This window comes from Sapajus apella, unplaced genomic scaffold, assembly GCF_009761245.1.
Source record: "Sapajus apella isolate SASKATOON/1434 unplaced genomic scaffold, GSC_monkey_1.0 scaffold62, whole genome shotgun sequence".
Lineage (NCBI taxonomy): Eukaryota > Metazoa > Chordata > Mammalia > Primates > Cebidae > Sapajus > Sapajus apella.
In genome coordinates, this window is record NW_022437002.1 from 8,131,415 (window position 1) to 8,148,383 (window position 16,969).

Here is a 16,969-nt window from a genome sequence, read left to right on the forward strand (position 1 = left end):
ACCAACGGTTCTTAGATACCAGAAAATATCATCCCTGGCTGGGCACAGTGGCTCACACCTATAATCCCAACACTTTGGGAGGCCGAGGTAGGTGGATCACAAGGTCAGGAGTTCGAGATCAGCCTGGCCAACATGGTGAAACCCCGTCTCTACTAAAAATACAAAAATTAGCTGGGCGTGGTGGCACATGCCTGTAATCTCAGCTACTGGGGAGGCAGAGGCAGGAGAATCGCTTAAACCTGGGAAGCAGAGGTTGCAGTGAGCCAAGATCACACCACTGCACTCCAGCCTAGGTGACAGAGCAAGACTCCATCTCAAAAAAAAAAAAAAGAAAGAAAAGAAAAGAAAATACCATCCCAGCCCTCTGTTCTGGGCTGTCTCTGGGCCTGACCTTCTCATGCCTGCTATTCCCCTTTTCCCCCCTCCATAGAAAACCCCTTGTGCTATGAAAATGCCCCACAAGGCCGGGCATGGTGGCTTATGCCTGTAATCCAAGCACTTTGGAGGCCAAGGCGGGAGGATCACCTGAGGTCAGGAGTTCAAGACCAGCCTGACCAACATGGTGAAACCCCATCTTTTTTTTTTTTTTTTTTTTTTTTTTTTTTTTGAGACGGAGTTTCGCTCTTGTTACCCAGGCTGGAGTGCAATGGCACGATCTCGGCTCACCGCAACCTCCGCCTCCCGGGTTCAGGCAATTCTCCTGCCTCAGCCTCCTGAGTCGCTGGGATTACAGGCACACGCCACCATGCCCAGCTAATTTTTTGTATTTTTAGTAGAGACGGGGGTTCACCATGTTGACCAGGATGGTCTCGATCTCTTGACCTCGTGATCCACCCGCCTCGGCCTCCCACAGTGCTGGGATTACAGGCTTGAGCCACCGCGCCCGGCAACCCCATCTTAAAAAAAAAAAAAAAAAAAGAAAGAAAATGCCCCACACACTGTAGATGTACAACAATTAAGATTCCATTCCTTTTGGGAGGCTGAGGTGGGCAGATCACTTGAGGTCAGGAGTTCAAGACCAGCCTGACCAACATGGTGAAACCCTGTCTCTACTAAAAATACAAAAATTAGACGGGCGTGGTGGCTCGCACCTGTAGTCCCAGCCACTGGGGAGGCTGAGGCCAAAGAATCACTTGAACCCAGGAGGCGGAGGTTCCAGTGAGCCAAGATCATGCCACTGCACTCCAGCCTGGGCGACAGAGCAAGACTCCGTCTCAAAAAAAAAGAAATAAATAAAAATAAAGTTGCTGTCCTAATTCCTTCTTAATGGCCAGGCAAGATGGCTCATGCCTGTAATCCCAGCACTTTGGGAGGCTGAGGCGGGTGGATCACCTGAGGTCAGGAGTGCGAGACCAGCCTGGCCAACATAGTAAAACCCTGTCTCTACTAAAAATACAAAAAAATTAGCCAGTGTGGTGGTGGATGCCTATAATCCCAGCTACTTGGGAGGGTGAGGCAGGAGAATCATTTGAACCTAGGGGTGGAGGTTGCAGTGAACCAAGATTTCGCCACTGTACTCCAGCCTGGGCAACAAAAGCGAGACTCCATCTCAAAAAAAATTTAAAAAAAAAAGAAATCACAGAACCTCAAGTGACAAGGTTCCCTCTACCCCAGGTCCTTTGAGGGAGGGCAGCCTTTGTGAGGAAGGGGAGCTGGGCCTGGGGTCCTGGCTTCTGTTTCGATTCTGTCACTGGCTGCCATGTGACCTCAGGTGAGTTCCTCTCTGAGTCTCCGTAACCCCATCCATGAGCTGGGCCAGTGATGCCACCTAGCTCTCCCCATGAGACACTAACCCTCTGCCACCCCCACATGTGACTTCTTCTTCCCCTTCAAGAGCCAGGAATCCCAACCCATCCAGGCTGCATGGGGACAGTCAGCCTCCAATTCAAAACTTTCCAAGAATCTGAATGGAAGCAGGGCCAGGTCCTCCCCAGTCCCAACCAGAGAGGCAGAATAAACACTGATCATACGATCTAGGTGCTACCCTTCACACATGTGACTTGGGACCACTCCTCACCTCTCTGCAGGCAAAAAACTCTGGAGACAAGCACATCATTCCCATTTGAGAGATGGGGAAACTGAGGCACAGAGATGGGAAGTCCTAGGTCTGTCTGACTCCCAGTGCCAGCTCCTCTCCACACAGCACATGCTGCCTCACTCAAGATCTGCTGTCCACACCCCACCCACTCTGGAAATGCCCTCAGAACAAAGTGGGCCTGGAATTCTCTTTCTGGGAGCCAGACTTCCATGGCTGGTACCTGGGCACATGTGTGCCCACACATGGTCTCACACACCCACCCAGGCTTCAAGGCTACACTCAGCCGCCAGCTCCCAGTCATCTCAACTTATCAGATCCCAGGGCCAAACCCATGTCTCCCCTGACCTGCCTCCTCTGGGGACAGGCCACAGCCACCCAGCGCAAGGCTCCCGGCCCCACCCGCAACCGGCTTACTTCTTTCCACTTCTTCCTCTCATCCCCATGGCAACTGCCCACTTTATTCTCTGTCACCTTTCTCCTTAAACTCTGCCTAGCCTCCTCCGTGATCTCCCTTGCCTCAAAGATCCCCCCTTCATCCTTGTTCCCCAGAGCAGCCAGAGTGATTCCCAGATTGTATCATTTGCAGCTGACACCCTTTCTCTGGACAGGGCCCTTATAAATCTGATTTCAAAGTCAGGAGCCCTGGCGGGCATGGTGGCTCACACCTGTAATCCTAGCACTATGGGAGGCTGAGGGGGGCAGATCATGTGAGGTCAGGAGTTCGAGACCAGCCTGGCCAACATGGAGAAACCCTGTCTCTACTAAAAATACACAATTAGACAGGCGTGGTGGCACATCGTAGTCCCAGCTACTAGGAAGGCTGAAGCAGGAGAATCACTTGAACCCAGGAGGCGGAGGTTGTGGTGACCTGAGATCGTGCCATTGCACTCCAGCCTGGGCAACAAGAGCGAAACTCCATCTCAAAAAAAAAAAGAGTCATGAGTCCCTCCCACTCCCCAGTGTGATCCAACAGTGCCCATTACTCCCATTACCCACTGTCCCTGAAAGAACCTGCAGCTTCCCCTCCATACCCCTGCACGAGCTGTGCCCTCAGCTGGGAACACCCTCCCATTCAGCCTTTCTACCCCCACACCTGCCAAAATTATCATCCTTGAAAGCCCTGGCCAGATCACCTCTTAGGTGCCACCTTCTCTGATCTGTACTTCAGCTTGCACGGTACCCCTCCTGGGGTACCCCGTAAGGTATGGTGAGACCACAGCTGCACCCCACAGGAGAGACCCCTGTGTCTCTCTTGTTCCTCTGCCCAGACTCTGTAAGTGCCTCCTGCCACAGATGGGACCAGCTCATCTGAGGCCCTACTTCCCTATAAGAGGTGCCCCATCCCTGCCACTGAGGGTTCTGGAGTGGGCTGGGGGGCCAGCAGGGCCAGGAAGCTGGAGCTGTGTGTCCTTTAGTCCGGCTCAGGCAGGAGCAGAGAAGGTAGTGGAGTACGGGGGCTCAGACTGACAGCCCTGCTTAGTATCTTTTCCCTCCCTCTTGCTAACAGACACATTCACTTCCATATTTTCTTTCCCTTTCCTCTGAGCCAAAGAGCGGAAATTCTCATTTTCACTGCGGTAGACAAAGTGAAACCAGAGAAAGAGATCCTGGTGAGCATGTCTGGGTGTGAGCGTATATGTGTGTGTGCTGTCCTGTCTGAGTATGTCTGGCTGGGCCACGTGGGGCCTGCCATGTGTCTGTAGGAGTTTGGGTGTGTGTGCACTCATCTGTCTGTGACTTGTGGTGGTATATGTTTCAGTAGAGGCATGTGTCCGCCTGGTTCTAATGAAAGTTTGGGTCAGTGTGTGACTGTGTGTGGCTCTCATAAGGGTGCAAGGCTGTATGTGGCTGGGTGAGGGTATCTCTGGTTTTCCTCATTATCATCTGGGGTCATTGTATGTCCAAGGGTTTGTAGATGTTCACCAGTCCAGTGGGAGGCCAGTGAGGGCACCTATGCCCTGACCGAGACCAGCAACCTTGGTGTCTCTCCAGAAATCACCAGCTCCTGCCCTGAGGCCCCAACTGCTTGGGGCAGTAAGGATCAGTCGATCTTAGCTCAGTCCCCAGAAAGGGACCCAGGCTGCCTGACCCTCCAGCCATCCAGCTCCACGGCCCCCAGACCTTCCAAATGCCCAGTACAGCTGCTGGGAGGCTGTACTTGCTAAGAGGACTCTGCTAAGAGGTGTGGATGGGCCTCTGCTGCCAGCCTGAGCAAGAGGTGCTGACAGCAGGCAGGAGGGAGGATTCCCGGTTGCTCGGGCACCCCAAGAAGGTCAGCCACATGTCTGTGTCAGGAACCCAGCATGATTTCACACAGGCACACACACACGCACGCACACGTACAATCAGCAAAGTCACAGAAGCCTGCCCTTCCCCATGGCAATAGCGTTCCTGGGCCCCTCTGGCTGAATTGCTTTTCTCTACCTAGAGGACTCCTGAGGCCAGGGTGGCTCCAGACCCAGGGTAGAGACACTGGGAGGTTGTGCTGGGGCCTCTTGGCCAGGCAGCAGCCCTGACACCCTGCAAGTCTCCCTCTGGAGCTGGGGGACTGCTGAGTCCCTGACAGGGACATTCCTGGGAACCTGTCACCAGTTTGGGGCGAAGGGGCTACCAGGGCACCTAGAAGAGGAAGAACTTGGGGGCTGAGGCAGAAAAACCTTACAACTGGGAGGTCTCCAGCAAATCAGCAATGGCAGAGGGATGACGGCAGGAGTGGGAGCTGGGGGATGCTAAGGCCCCTCACTCCCTCTTCTCTTCCACTACCCTGCGAAGGCAGCTTCGGCTTCGTTATCCCCAAATTTTACAGGTGGGACGGGAGACAGGGAGGTGGTGACACGCCCAGAGCCACATCGTCGGGGGTTCCACCCTGCACTGTCTGATGCTGAGCCCTCGCTTCTGGGAGAGGAAGGGAGGAGGGGTCTTTACTGGGGTCCTGCCCGGGAGGGAATGGGCGCAGGAAACCGGATGGGCTCCCCCAACCTAGCGCGACCCCCTGGCCCGAGTCCCCCACCTTGTCCCCACCCCGGAGTCCGAGGCGCTGGCCCTGCCGTCCTGCACGGTGCTGGGGAAGCCCAGCCCAGGTCCTGCCCTCGGAGCCCCCCAGCCCGAGCCCCGGTGCCCGCCTCCTCGCCTTTACCTGCGGGCGCGGCCGCCGGGCGCCGCTTCGGGCCCTAGAGGGCGGCCCGGGCGGCGCAGGCTCCGGGCAGGGGCGTCCGCGGCTGGGCGGGCGGCGTCGGGGTCCGAGCCGGCGGGGTTCCGCGTCGCTCTGCCGGCCGCCCCTCGCGCTGCCGGAGTGGGCGGGCGGCGGGAGGGGCGCGGCGGGGCGGGGCCTCCGCCCTCCTCTTTCCACAGCCACGGCCAAGGCCCGCGCCCCGCCCGGCCCGGGACGGCTGCCTCCCTCCCCGACACCCACGCCCAGCCCCCGCCACACACGCGCTCCCGGGCGGCCCTCCCCCGTCCCTCCGGCCCACCTGACCAGCGGCTCGGCCGCTGCGGAGTCCGCGCAGCCCCTGCCCTCGAGGGCCACCTTCCTGGGGGGACAGACGCGGCCGCTGAGAAGGACGGCCAGGCGCAGTCCTGCAGCGAAGGGGCAGCTCGGGCTGGTGGCCCCCCAGGGAAGAGTCCCCAGAAGGCTGCCTGCAGACGTGACCCTGGTAGGCTGAGCCCGGAGGACTCACAGGGGCCAGTCGTGGTCGGCACATTCAGGCCTTAGGGCATTGAGCCGGGGTCACAGAGGCAGGCAGGCTGAGGCTAGCCAGACCTCGTCCCTGGAAAACGGGGAGCCACGGAAAGGCTCTGGAGCCGAGCAGTCACCTGGTCAGATCTGTACTTTGGAAAGCGCCTCCCGAAGCTGTGCGGAGGAGGATAGAGGCAGGTCACCGAGGAGGCTGCGGGAATACCTGGCATGGTCCCATGAGGTAGACAGTGAGGGGGAAGGGAAGGGAGGGCCCAGTGTGAGGGGAGTGACGAGGTGAACTAGGCAGGCTTTGGGCGAGGGGCCTGCGAAGAGGCAGTGTCAAGGACAGTGCTCAGGCTTTGGGCTACGCCTGGGGACAGTGAGGACCAAGAGAAGGAGGGTGGACAGATGCAATGAGTTGGATGAGTCTGTGGGACTTCCATGGATCTGGAAAGGAAGCGAGAGTTCTGGGATAGCAAGGAGGAGTCTACGGTTTGCAGATGGTGACTGATGCCACAGAGTGAGCAGTGGGCCCAGGGAGGCGGGCAGGGCGCGGTCAGGACATCAACATTCACGGGGCTACAGAGGAAGAGGGGTCAGCAAAGGAGACTGAGAAGGTGGCAGGGGACCGGGAGAGCAGTGTCCCAGCAGGCAAAGGCAGAGTGCTTCTAGAAGGCCAGGAGGGCCCACAGGATGGGCTGTCACAGAAGGACATCCTTTAAGACAGAAATTAAGGGTTGGAGGTTGGGGTGGGAGCAGGGGCAGTAGCCAGGCAGCAGGGGAGCAGGGGAGGCAGCAAGTGGAGGGGGAAGTGGAGATGAGGTCAGGAGAGGGCTCTGGGGTGAGGGCGTGTATGCGCGTGCATGTGTGTATGTGTATGTGTGCCTACCTGGGTGCCTGTGTGTGCATGTAGGTGGGTGTGGGCCTGTGTAGAGGTGCTTGGGTGTGTGAGTGCACATGTGTGCATGGGTATGAGGGGTGTGCATGTGCGTGGGTGTGTGGAGGTATGGGAGTCTGTACTCCTGTGTGTCCCTGTGGGGAGGTATGTGGGGGGGGTGTGGCTGTGTGTGAGTGTGGGTGTGAGTGTAGGTGGCTGTGTGTGGGGTGTGTGTGGCTGTGTGTTGGTGTGGGTGTGTGTGGCTGTGGCTGTGTGGGTGTGGGTGGAAGTGTGTGTGTGTAGGGGGGAGGTGGGTGTGGGTAGCTCTGTGTGTGTGTGTGTGTGTGTGTGTGTGTGTGTGTGTGTGTGTGTGTTTCTAAATAAGAAAGAGCAGAGCCCTCAGCAGGTTCCGCAAAGGAGCAGGGAGGCCCCCAGGCTGTCTCGGGTCAGGGCCCGCCCCCCACAACCTTCCTCCTCCTGCTGCCTGCCCTCTGAGGGCCTCCCACTTTTCTGTACCCCTGCCAAGGTACACACCAGCCCCGCCACTCCTCAACGGGGCCTCTCACCCTCACCTACCCTCAGAGCCTGGCCCACTTCAGCCCACCCATCAGAATTAGGGGCGATTGTCAGGGGTCTTGAGGTCTGGTCTCCTGGTCTGAACTATAGGGGAGCCAGGCTAAGGTACTGCCCAGAGAAGGGAGGTGTCCTGGCTGGCAGGGTGCCTAGGAGGACATGGACTGAGGGGGGATGGCTGAGGCCTGCCCCCGAAGCCAGTGTGGAAACCAGAGCCTGCATGGGGATCTGATGGGGGCTGAGTGTTCAGCGGGGCCGGGCTTGGGAGGGGGTGGGAGCTAGGCAGCAGGGACTAACAGTAGACAACGAAGACCCTGGATTTAGACTGCCTGGGTTCAACTCCAAGTGCCACCACTCACCAGCCACATGCCATTGGGCACACACTTAACCTCTGGTTTCTCAGTTTCCCTATCTGGGAAGCTCTTCTAGGCATATTGTGAGGATGACAGTCAATCCATGCAGAGCACTTCACTCTGAGTGTGAGCTGTTCAGAGAGAAGGGAGGGAGGGCTGCGTGAAGCAGGGCCTGGTGGCACAAGTGGGCAAGGGAGGGGCACACTGTGTGGGGAAGGGGCTCCCACCAGCTTCGCATCCACACTCAGACACAAAGTCACCCAATCCCCCACTCAAATCCCACGCCTGGGTCTCCTGACTCACTCTTTACACTTTTCCTGGGGCCCTCAGGCCTGATTCTATGTGGTACACACCTGTCCCAACCCCCTCCCTTGTCCCCCAACCCCTGCCCCACCAGCCCCTGCCCCACCTGCCCCTGCCCAGTGCCCTGCAGGGAGGGAGGACGCCAAGTCTAAGTCTTGTCCTGTGGCCAGATCCTGTGGCCCTGGTGTTCATTGGCCATCAGGCACCTCCCTAACCCCGACGCCGAGGAGGGGCCTCAGCTTCCCGTCCCCCAGTAGAGGCTGACAGCTGTGCCATGACCTTGCGGCCGCTTTCTCCTTGTCCACCAGCTGTTTGCTCAAAGTCATGGACTCTTACACCAATGCTCATCTCTTGGCTAGACAAGGCCAAACTCCCAGCCTCCTGCCAGGGCCTTCCACCTGGGCCTGTCTCTGGTGGTGTCTGGATATCAGTGGGTCAGCTCTGCCTACGATCACCTGCTGTGTGGCCTTGGGCAAGTTTCTGCCCCTCTCTGGGCTTCACTTCCCTCAGCCACAACAATCAGAAGCTGACCAGCGAGCCTTCAAGAACTGTTCTAGGCCTGGGCAGGGTATCAAATGGGGTGGGTGGTTAAACTGAACCAGACACAGCATATAACTTGCTTAGCATGGCCATGGCAGAGTCAGCACTGGCACCAGTCTGGTGGTTCAGACAGTGGGCTGAGGAGTCAAGCAGACCCGGGTTTGGATCCCAGTGCTGCCTCTCTGTAGCTGTGGGCAAGTGACCTCATTTCTCTAAAACCTCAAATTCCTCCTTTATGAAAGGGGTATAACAGCCCGTAATGACGGACAGCAGACATGCTCAGGGCTCTTGCCCCATGCCGGCACTATTCTGAGCACTTTATGTGGATTAACTCATTTAATCCTTACAACAGCTCTTTGAAGTTGGTCTCCTTATTGTCCCCACTTGTAGATGGGAAAACCGAGCACAGGGGGCTTAAGTCACTCACTCGTGGTCACATGGGAAGTGAGTGAGCTGGGATGTGGCTCCAGGCAACATCTTCCATTGTACCATTGTGCTATCGGGTCTCTTAAAGAGATAGTGAGCTCTCTCCCCCAGGAGAAGATACGAGAAGACACCCAACTGCTAACCACGAAGGGGCCTTCGCCAAGAACCTGACCATGCTGGCACCCTGATCTCAGACTTCCAGCCTCCAGAATGATGAGAAATAAATGTTTAAACCAAAAAAGAGAGAGAGAGAATAATAAAGAGCTTAATACAAGCTTGGCACATACTAATGGCTCAATAATAGTTGGGGATTTAATAATAATAAATGTAGCCGGGCACGGTGGCTCACACCTGTAATCCCAGCACTTTGGGAGGCTGAGGCTGGCGGATCTCCTGAGCAGGAGTTTGAGACTAGCATGACCAACATGGAGAAACCCCCTCTCTTACTAAAAATACAAAATTAGCTGGGCGTGGTGGCACATGCCTGTGATCCCAGCTACTGGGGAGGCTGAGGCCAGAGAATCACCTGAACCTGGGAGACAGAGATTGTGGTGAGCCAAGGTCACACCATTGCACTTCAGCCTGGGCAAAGAGTGAAACTTCATCTCAAAAATAAATAAATAAATAATAATAATAATAATACATATTAGCACCAGGTGTAGTGGCTTGTCCCTGCAGTCCCAGAACTTTGGGAGGCTGGAGCAGGAAGATCACTGGTGCCCAGGAGTTTGAGACTGTCCTAGGCAACATAGTGAGACCCTGTCTCTAAATAAATTAGCTGGATGTGGTGGCACACATCTGGAATCCCAGCTACTCAGGAGGCTGAGGTGGGAGGATTCCTTGAGTTTGAGGCTACGGTGATCTATGATCATGTCACTGAACTTCAGACGGTAATAAAGTGAGACCCTGTCTCTAACAATAATAATAATAATAATAATAATATGAGTAATTCCTGTAACCCAGCACTTTGGGAGGCCAAGGTGGGTAGATCATTTGAGGTAAGGAGTTCGAGATCAGCCTGGCCAACATGGTGAAACTCTGTCTCTACTAAAAATACAGAAATTAGTCCAGTGTGGTTGTGGGCGCCTATAATCCCAGCTACATGGGAGACTGAGGCAGGAGAATCGCCTGAACCTGGGAGGCGAAGATTGCAGTGACCCGTTAGCACCATTGCACTCCAGCCAAGGCAACAGAGCGAGACTCTGTCTCCAAAAATAAAAACAATAATAATAATGTTAGTAACCCTTATTACTATTACCTTATTTTCCTATTCCTTCTAAATTTCTATTGATCTACCAACAAGAAAACCCTCTGGGCCCCAACCACCCTAGGTTGGAGCTCGGGAGGACCTGAATGGGACCCTCCTTTGGCCCCCCTTCCGTCTGGCTGGGAGGGATATGTGTGCAGATGTGTGGCAGGATGTGGAGATAGTCTGGGGAGGAGGTGTGGTGCTGGTGAATTCCTGTTCCACCAGGGCAGCCCTTCACTCCCCACATCTGCGGGAGGGCTGAACTCCTGCTTCTGAGATTCCTGGGAAGTCCTTCCCTCTGTCTAGCTCTCCTTCCTTCTTTTCAGTTGCCAGCAGCCTCTCCTCCCAGGCAGGGATGATGGAGACTCCTCCTGCAGCCCCCACCATTCTCCATACTTCCACTCCAGGGGATCTCTTGGCCTCACCCTCAAAAATCCCAGCAATGCAGTGGAAATTAAAGTTACCTTAAATATTCTAATCTTATAACAATTTTGCTTCAATCAACATCTCTAAATGTGACCACATGTGTCTAGACCACCCAGCGGCCTGGTTGGTGTGGGGGGACAGAAGGCAGAGGGCTGCTCTCAGACATGGGCCTGGCTCTGGGGGGCTTCCTGGGGGAAGGTCTGCTGGTCTTTGGGTCCTTCCCTCAGCTTTCTCCAGGCCTGCCCACACTGAGCCATCCTTCCCCTCTTTGCCTTCCCCCAGGCAGCCCAGGGAGTCCCTGGCCTTATACTATCTCCCTAACAACTTGGCTGGGGGAGGCCTGGGAAGCATTGAGTCTCCACAGGCAAGCAGAGGTCAGGGTTGGCTTCATGGGAGTCATACAGGGCTCCCCACACACGAGGGCCTGACTTAACACTTTCCTGGATTGTCTTGGAATTCATAATAATTTCTGAACTAAGGGTTCCATGTTCATTTTGCACTGACCCCCATAAATTATCACCTGGTGGAGGGCTCCCCTGCACTCACACCTCTCTTTCTCTCTGAGGTCTCCCCACCCCACACTCACAGTCAAAACCCAGTCAAGGCTGGGTGCAGTGGCTCACGTCTGTAATCCCAGCACTTTGGGAGGCGAAGGTAAAAGGATCGCTTGAGTCTAGGAGTTTGAGACCAGCCTGGGCAACAAAGTGAGACCCTGTCTCTACAAAAAATTAGTCCCAGCTATGGGACAGGAGGATCACTTGAGCCTGGAAGATCGAGGCTGCTGTGAGCTGGGATTGCACCACTGCCCTCCAGCCTGGGCAACAGAGTGAGACCCTGTCTCTAAGAAAATAATAAAATTAAGGACCAGACTCGGTGGCTCATAACTGTAATCCCAGCACTTTTGGAGGCTGAGGAGGGCAGATCACGAGGTCAGGAGCTTGAGACCATCCTGGCCAATATGGTGAAACCCCGTCTCTACTAAAAATACAAAAATTAGTTGTGTGTGGTGGCAGGCGCCTGTAATCCCAGCTACTTGGGAAGCTGAGGCAGGAGAATTGCTTGAACCTGGGAGGCGGAGGTTGCAGTGAGCTGGGATCACACCACTGCACTCTAGCCTGGCAACAGTGAGACTCTGTCTCAAAAAATAATAAAATAAAAATGTTAAAAACAGTCAATAAACATTCATTTATTATTTATTTATTTTATTTTAATAAAATGACTTGGAAGTGGAGATGAGATCAGGAGAGGGCTCTGGGGTGAGGGCGTGTGTGTGCGCATGTGTGTATGTGTGTGTGCCTACCTGGGTGCCTTGTGTGCATGTAGGTGGGCGTGGGCCTGTGTAGAGGTATATGTGCTTGGGTGTGTGAGTGCACATGTGTGCATGGGTATGAGGGGTATGCATGTGTGTGGGTGTGTGGAGGTATGGGAGTCTGTACTCCTGTGTGTCCATGTGGGGAGGTATGTGTGTGGGGGGACATGGCTGTGTTTTTTGAGACAGTTTCCCTCTTATCACCCAGGGGACAAGATTGTTCAATGGCGCAATCTTAGCTCACTGCAATCTCTGCCTCCTGGGTTCAGGCAATTCTCCTGCCTCAACCTCCTGAGTAGCTGGGATTACAGGCACACGCCACCACACCCAGCAAATTTTTGTATTTTTAGTATAGACGGGGTTTTACCGTGTTAGCCAGGCTGGTCTCAAACTCCTAACCTCAGGTGATCCACCCACCTCAGCCTCCCTCCCAAAGTGCTGGGATTACAGGCTTGAGCCACCACACCCGGCCAATAAACGTTTATTAAGCACCTACTTTGTGCTGACAAGCTGTGCTAGATGCTTGGGGCTACAGCGAGGAAAATAGACAGGCCCAGATTTCACAGACTTACCCTCCTTACGCATTCAGACATTCATATATCCATCCACACAGTGGTTTTGCAAGATGTTCTCCAATAACAACCGAGTTAATCATAACTGCCAGTTAGGGAATACTCAGCATATGCCAGGAAATTTACATAGATCACCTTGTTTCATCCTTAAAACAGCCAGCAAGGAAGGCATTATGATTCCCATTTTCCAGATGAAAAAAACTGAGGCTCAAAGGTCAAATCATTTGTCTAGTATCACACGGCTGATAGATAGCAGAGCCAGGACTTGCCTAGTTCCTCATTTTCAACCCTCCCCCCCAGACCTCACATTGCGTTCAGCTGCTTTCCCATGGGCAGAAGCTCCCAGCAGGCAGGGCTGAGGTCTAGGTCATCTCCAGTCCCCAGCCCCTAACACAGAGCTACAGTTTTATTAAATGAAAGAATTTGGCCAGGCGTGGTGACTCATGCCTGTAATCCCAGCACTTCGGGAGGCTGAGGCGGGAGGATCACCTGAGGTCAAGGGTTCAAGACCAGCCTGACCAACATGGTGAAACCCCATCTCTACCTAAAAAAAAAAAAAAATACAAAAATTAGCTGGCCGTAGTGGCACACGCCTTTAATCCTAGCTACTTGGGAGGCTGAGGCAAGAGAATCCCTTGAACCTGGGAGGTGGAGGTTGCAGTGAGCCAAGATTGCACCACTGTAGCACTCCAGCTGCAGAGGCGACAGATTAAGACTCTGTCTCAAAAAAAAAAAAAAATACACACAAAGATAGTCCCCAAGGAACCCAAGGAAACAGACAGACACTGAAACACAAAAACGTACATACATAACGTGTCATATATTGAATAGGAGCTTTGTGTTCAAGTCCTGACTATCTGAGTTTAAGTGTTGAATCCACCGCATACTAGCTGTGCTCCTCAGTCTCCTCATCTGCAGGCAGTGGTAGGGCTATGGTGAATGCTAAATGAGAAATACATGTGAAGTACTGGCATATCACATGACTAGCGCTGGCACAAGGCCACTCTGCAATAAAGATTAGCTATTGCTATGAATAACATTCGTCCACATTCACTTGCACAAATGTCCTCCTGCCCATGCGCACCACTCTCCTACCCCCCCTCTAGCCTAGCTCAGTCCTAGATGCCCTCATGGTTGACAGTCCAGGTTCCTGGAGCCAAGAGGAAAGAGCAGCTGCTTCTCTGCAACTCCTTGGCTGTACCTGGGCCAGCCCATGTGAGCTCCTCACCAGCTCTGGGTTTGATCAGAGATGGCTTCCTGGAGGAGGCCTGGACCTGAGGTGGGTGAGGGAGCCAGGGCGAAGCAGGATAGTGCTACTCTGTGTCCTGGCTCCCTCCATTGTTCTTCGCAACACCCCCCATCCCCTACCTCTGCAGCAGCGCCCTCCCTCCACCCCCTTCCCACAGTAGAAATTTTCCTCTCTCCTCCTGCCAGAGTGTAAATTGCCCCCAGGAATGCACTGAGTCCCACCGCTCCCCTGGCAGTGGCCAGCGGCTGTCCTGGGGTCAGGCCTGGCCCTACATCAAAGGCTGGGGATCAGTAACAGCAGCTCCTCGCCTGCCACCACGCTCCCCTCCTCTCTCCTACCCTCCCACCGGCCCTTTGGCTTCCAAAAAACAGCACATGGTAGCACTTAAGCTCTGGGAGGACGTTTTTTCCTGCACCCCCACCCCCTACTAGCCACAATGAACTACTTGTTAGGAGACTATTTTAATTTTACTGAATGCAGTTTCTGCTCCGGAGGCCTCTGTTGCCACCCGCTTCTTGGCCCTGGATGTCCAGTACAAATGTAGGGGAGGCCAACCCCCCAGGAGAAGGTGTAACCTGAAAATGGAAATTTCACTGGTGTTGGAGGTCTGGGGCAGGAAGGGAACAGTGTTACATTAGGGGAATGGGGCTGGTGCCCTGGCCTCCACTCAGGAAGTAAGGGGGGTTGATTAGGCAAGGGCTCGGAGCTAGCTAGCTTGTACAACTAGGAGGCCAGCATGAGAGTTTGAAGTATGTATGTGGTCAGACGTCCTTGGCTAATGCTTTCTTCCAGTGCCCTGGCTCCAGTAGGCAGGCGCTTACCCTGGTAGCTATATGTTAGCTTTGCTTTCAGGTCCTGTAAGGGTAACTGGAAGAGGGGGACACTTCCAGCCTCCTGTCAGCCTCTCAGATTTGCTCCATCAACTGCATCTTCTAGCAAATTCTGAAAACCAGGGGTCCAATGTCACTCTCTGGGATGGTACAGTGGTGATTTGGAGACCCCTGGTGGCCAAAGACTGAAGACCAAGACCTTGCCTTAGAGTTCCACCCAGCCAGCCCCAGGACCGAAGGCCACCAGCATCAATCAGCATCAACCCTCCAGTCCCAGAACTCTGCCATGAGTCAGACTCCCCAGAAATCCTCATTAGTCAGCCTCTCCCATATAGCCAGGCTCACCTGCCCCATCTTGCTGGGAGGGAATGGCCTAGCCTAGGGGGCTGTCTCAGCCTCACAGTCATAGTAAGACAGGATGTGCAATCTACAACCAATCAACGACAGGGTGGGGACCAGGAAGTTAGTTTGCTGGGGCTTGCATGTTCCAAATACTTCTGCCATCCCCAGCCCTTTCCTTCCCTTAGCCCCAGTTGTGGGGCTGTAACTGGGAAAAGTCACTATGGGAGCTTTGTTTCCACAGCTCCCTAATCCTGTAAGGTTGCCCAAGTTTTTTGGGAAAGGAAATATCCAAAACCTCACGGCATACACACCGCTGCTCAAAAGTAGGCTGTGGTACCTGGAGGAGAGGAAGGGCGAGGGTCCTGCTGGAGAAGGGAAAGAGCAGTGCAGCTGACTTTTTTTGGCAGGGTCTGGACACTACATAAAGCTTTCCACATCTGGGCCCCCAGGTTCATTCCCTTCATCTCTGTCATTCATTTAGACTCCGGTGTGACTGGACTGAGCCCTACACTGAGTTGACCAAAATTGAGTAACTGCCCTGGGACCCCAAGTTGACCCAGGGACCCCGTCATTTGACCTCCCTGTGCCTCAGTTTCCTCATCTGTAAAATGCAGAAAGCAGGCCAGGTATGGTGGCTGATGCCTGTAATATGGAGGGGGACATAAAGAGGCTCAGAGGAGCCGGGCGCGGTGGCTCAAGCCTGTAATCCCAGCACTTTGGGAGGCCGAGGCGGGTGGATCATGAGGTCAAGAGATCGAGACCATCCTGGTCAACATGGTGAAACCCCGTCTCTACTAAAAATACAAAACATTAGCTGGGCATGGTGGCGTGTGCCTGTAATCCCAGCTACTCAGGAGGTTGAGGCAGAATTGCCTGAACCCATGAGGTGGAGGTTGCGGTGAGCCGAGATCGCGCTATTACACTCCAGCCTGGGTAAAGGGAGTGAAACTCCATCTCAAAAATAAAAATAAAATAAAATAAAAAGAGGCTCAGAGGATGTCCCTATGTTTGGGGACACAAAACTGACCATCCTTCCTCGGTGGCCAAACCCTGTTAGAGCAGGCAAGTCCTATGCAAACTGTCCCCAGTGGTGTCTCAGAACCCTGGTCCTACGCTTGCACAACCAAAACACATCTCAAGCACAGTGCATCTAAAACTGGCTCCCCTCATCTCAGACCTGCACACAAACTTTAGGGAAGGCCTGGGACCCCATTTCCCTCCAGCAACCTGAGTGTCTAGACCTCAGGACCCTGGGCTATCCCCAAAAACAGTGCTACCAAATACAGCCTGCCACAATCTCTGCTTCCTCCCTTTCTTTAAAGGCTATCCCAAGCTCTGTAAGCCTGGAAGAGGCAGCTGTGAGCCTGTTCCCTTCTTCTCCCACAGTGCTAACCAGGCAGCAAAAAAGAATCTTGGGGCCGAGGGTGATGGCTCATGCCTGTAACCCCAGCACTTTGGAAGGCTGAGGCAGGCGAATCATGAGGTCTGGAGTTTGAGACCAGCCTGGCCAACATGGTGAAACCCTGTCTCTACTAAAAATACAAAAAAAATTAGCTAGGCATGGTGGCACGTGCCTGTAGTCCCAGTTACTCGGGAGGCTGAGGCAGAATAGCTTGAACCCAGGAGGCAGAGGCTGCAGTGAGCCGAGATCACACCACTGTACTCCAGGTGGGGCAACAGAGCGAGACTCCATCTCAAAAAGAGAGAGAATCTTCATTAAGAGCATAGGTTTTGCCCTTTGGCCCAGCTTTGAACCCTAGCTTTTCCACTTACCGTATGACCTGGGCAACTTGTGGCCTCCACTGTAAAAATAGAATTCTTGTGAGCTGGCTAATGCATACAAAGTGTTCAGTAGTATCTTTAGAGTGGTAAGCACTCAATAAATGGCACCCCAACAACAGGGTTTACATGGCCTTTCTAGCTAAACCTTCTAACTTGGTGGCCAAGTGCCCAGGACAGTTCATTTTGGGTACATCTGGAATAATGGTCTGCTTCTAGATTTTGCTGCAGACACTAGAGCCAAAAACGACTCTGAAGAGGCTTCAGTTGCTTATCCAGGCTCCCAGGTTTCCTAGACTCTCTGGTCTGTGGGGAGAAGCCACTGCTAAACCAAGTCAAAGAAAGGCAGAGCCCACGAACCAACCTGGTCTCCTCACACCCTTTTAACAAAATACCTGGTGATGAGCAGAAAGAAAACAGGACATGA

At 54.1% G+C, this 16,969-nt stretch overlaps 1 protein-coding gene across 1 annotated transcript in view; it reads right to left on the reverse strand.

The window, feature by feature from the left end:
- The window catches only part of COL8A2 (collagen type VIII alpha 2 chain), a 30,566-nt gene extending 25,243 nt beyond the window's left edge, over positions 1-5,323 (reverse strand). The window contains exon 1 of the mRNA XM_032246945.1: positions 5,175-5,323. The gene's annotated coding sequence lies outside the window, so the exon portion shown is untranslated. The remainder of the gene's footprint in view (positions 1-5,174) is intronic.
- Between the last annotated feature and the right edge of the window lie 11,646 nt (positions 5,324-16,969).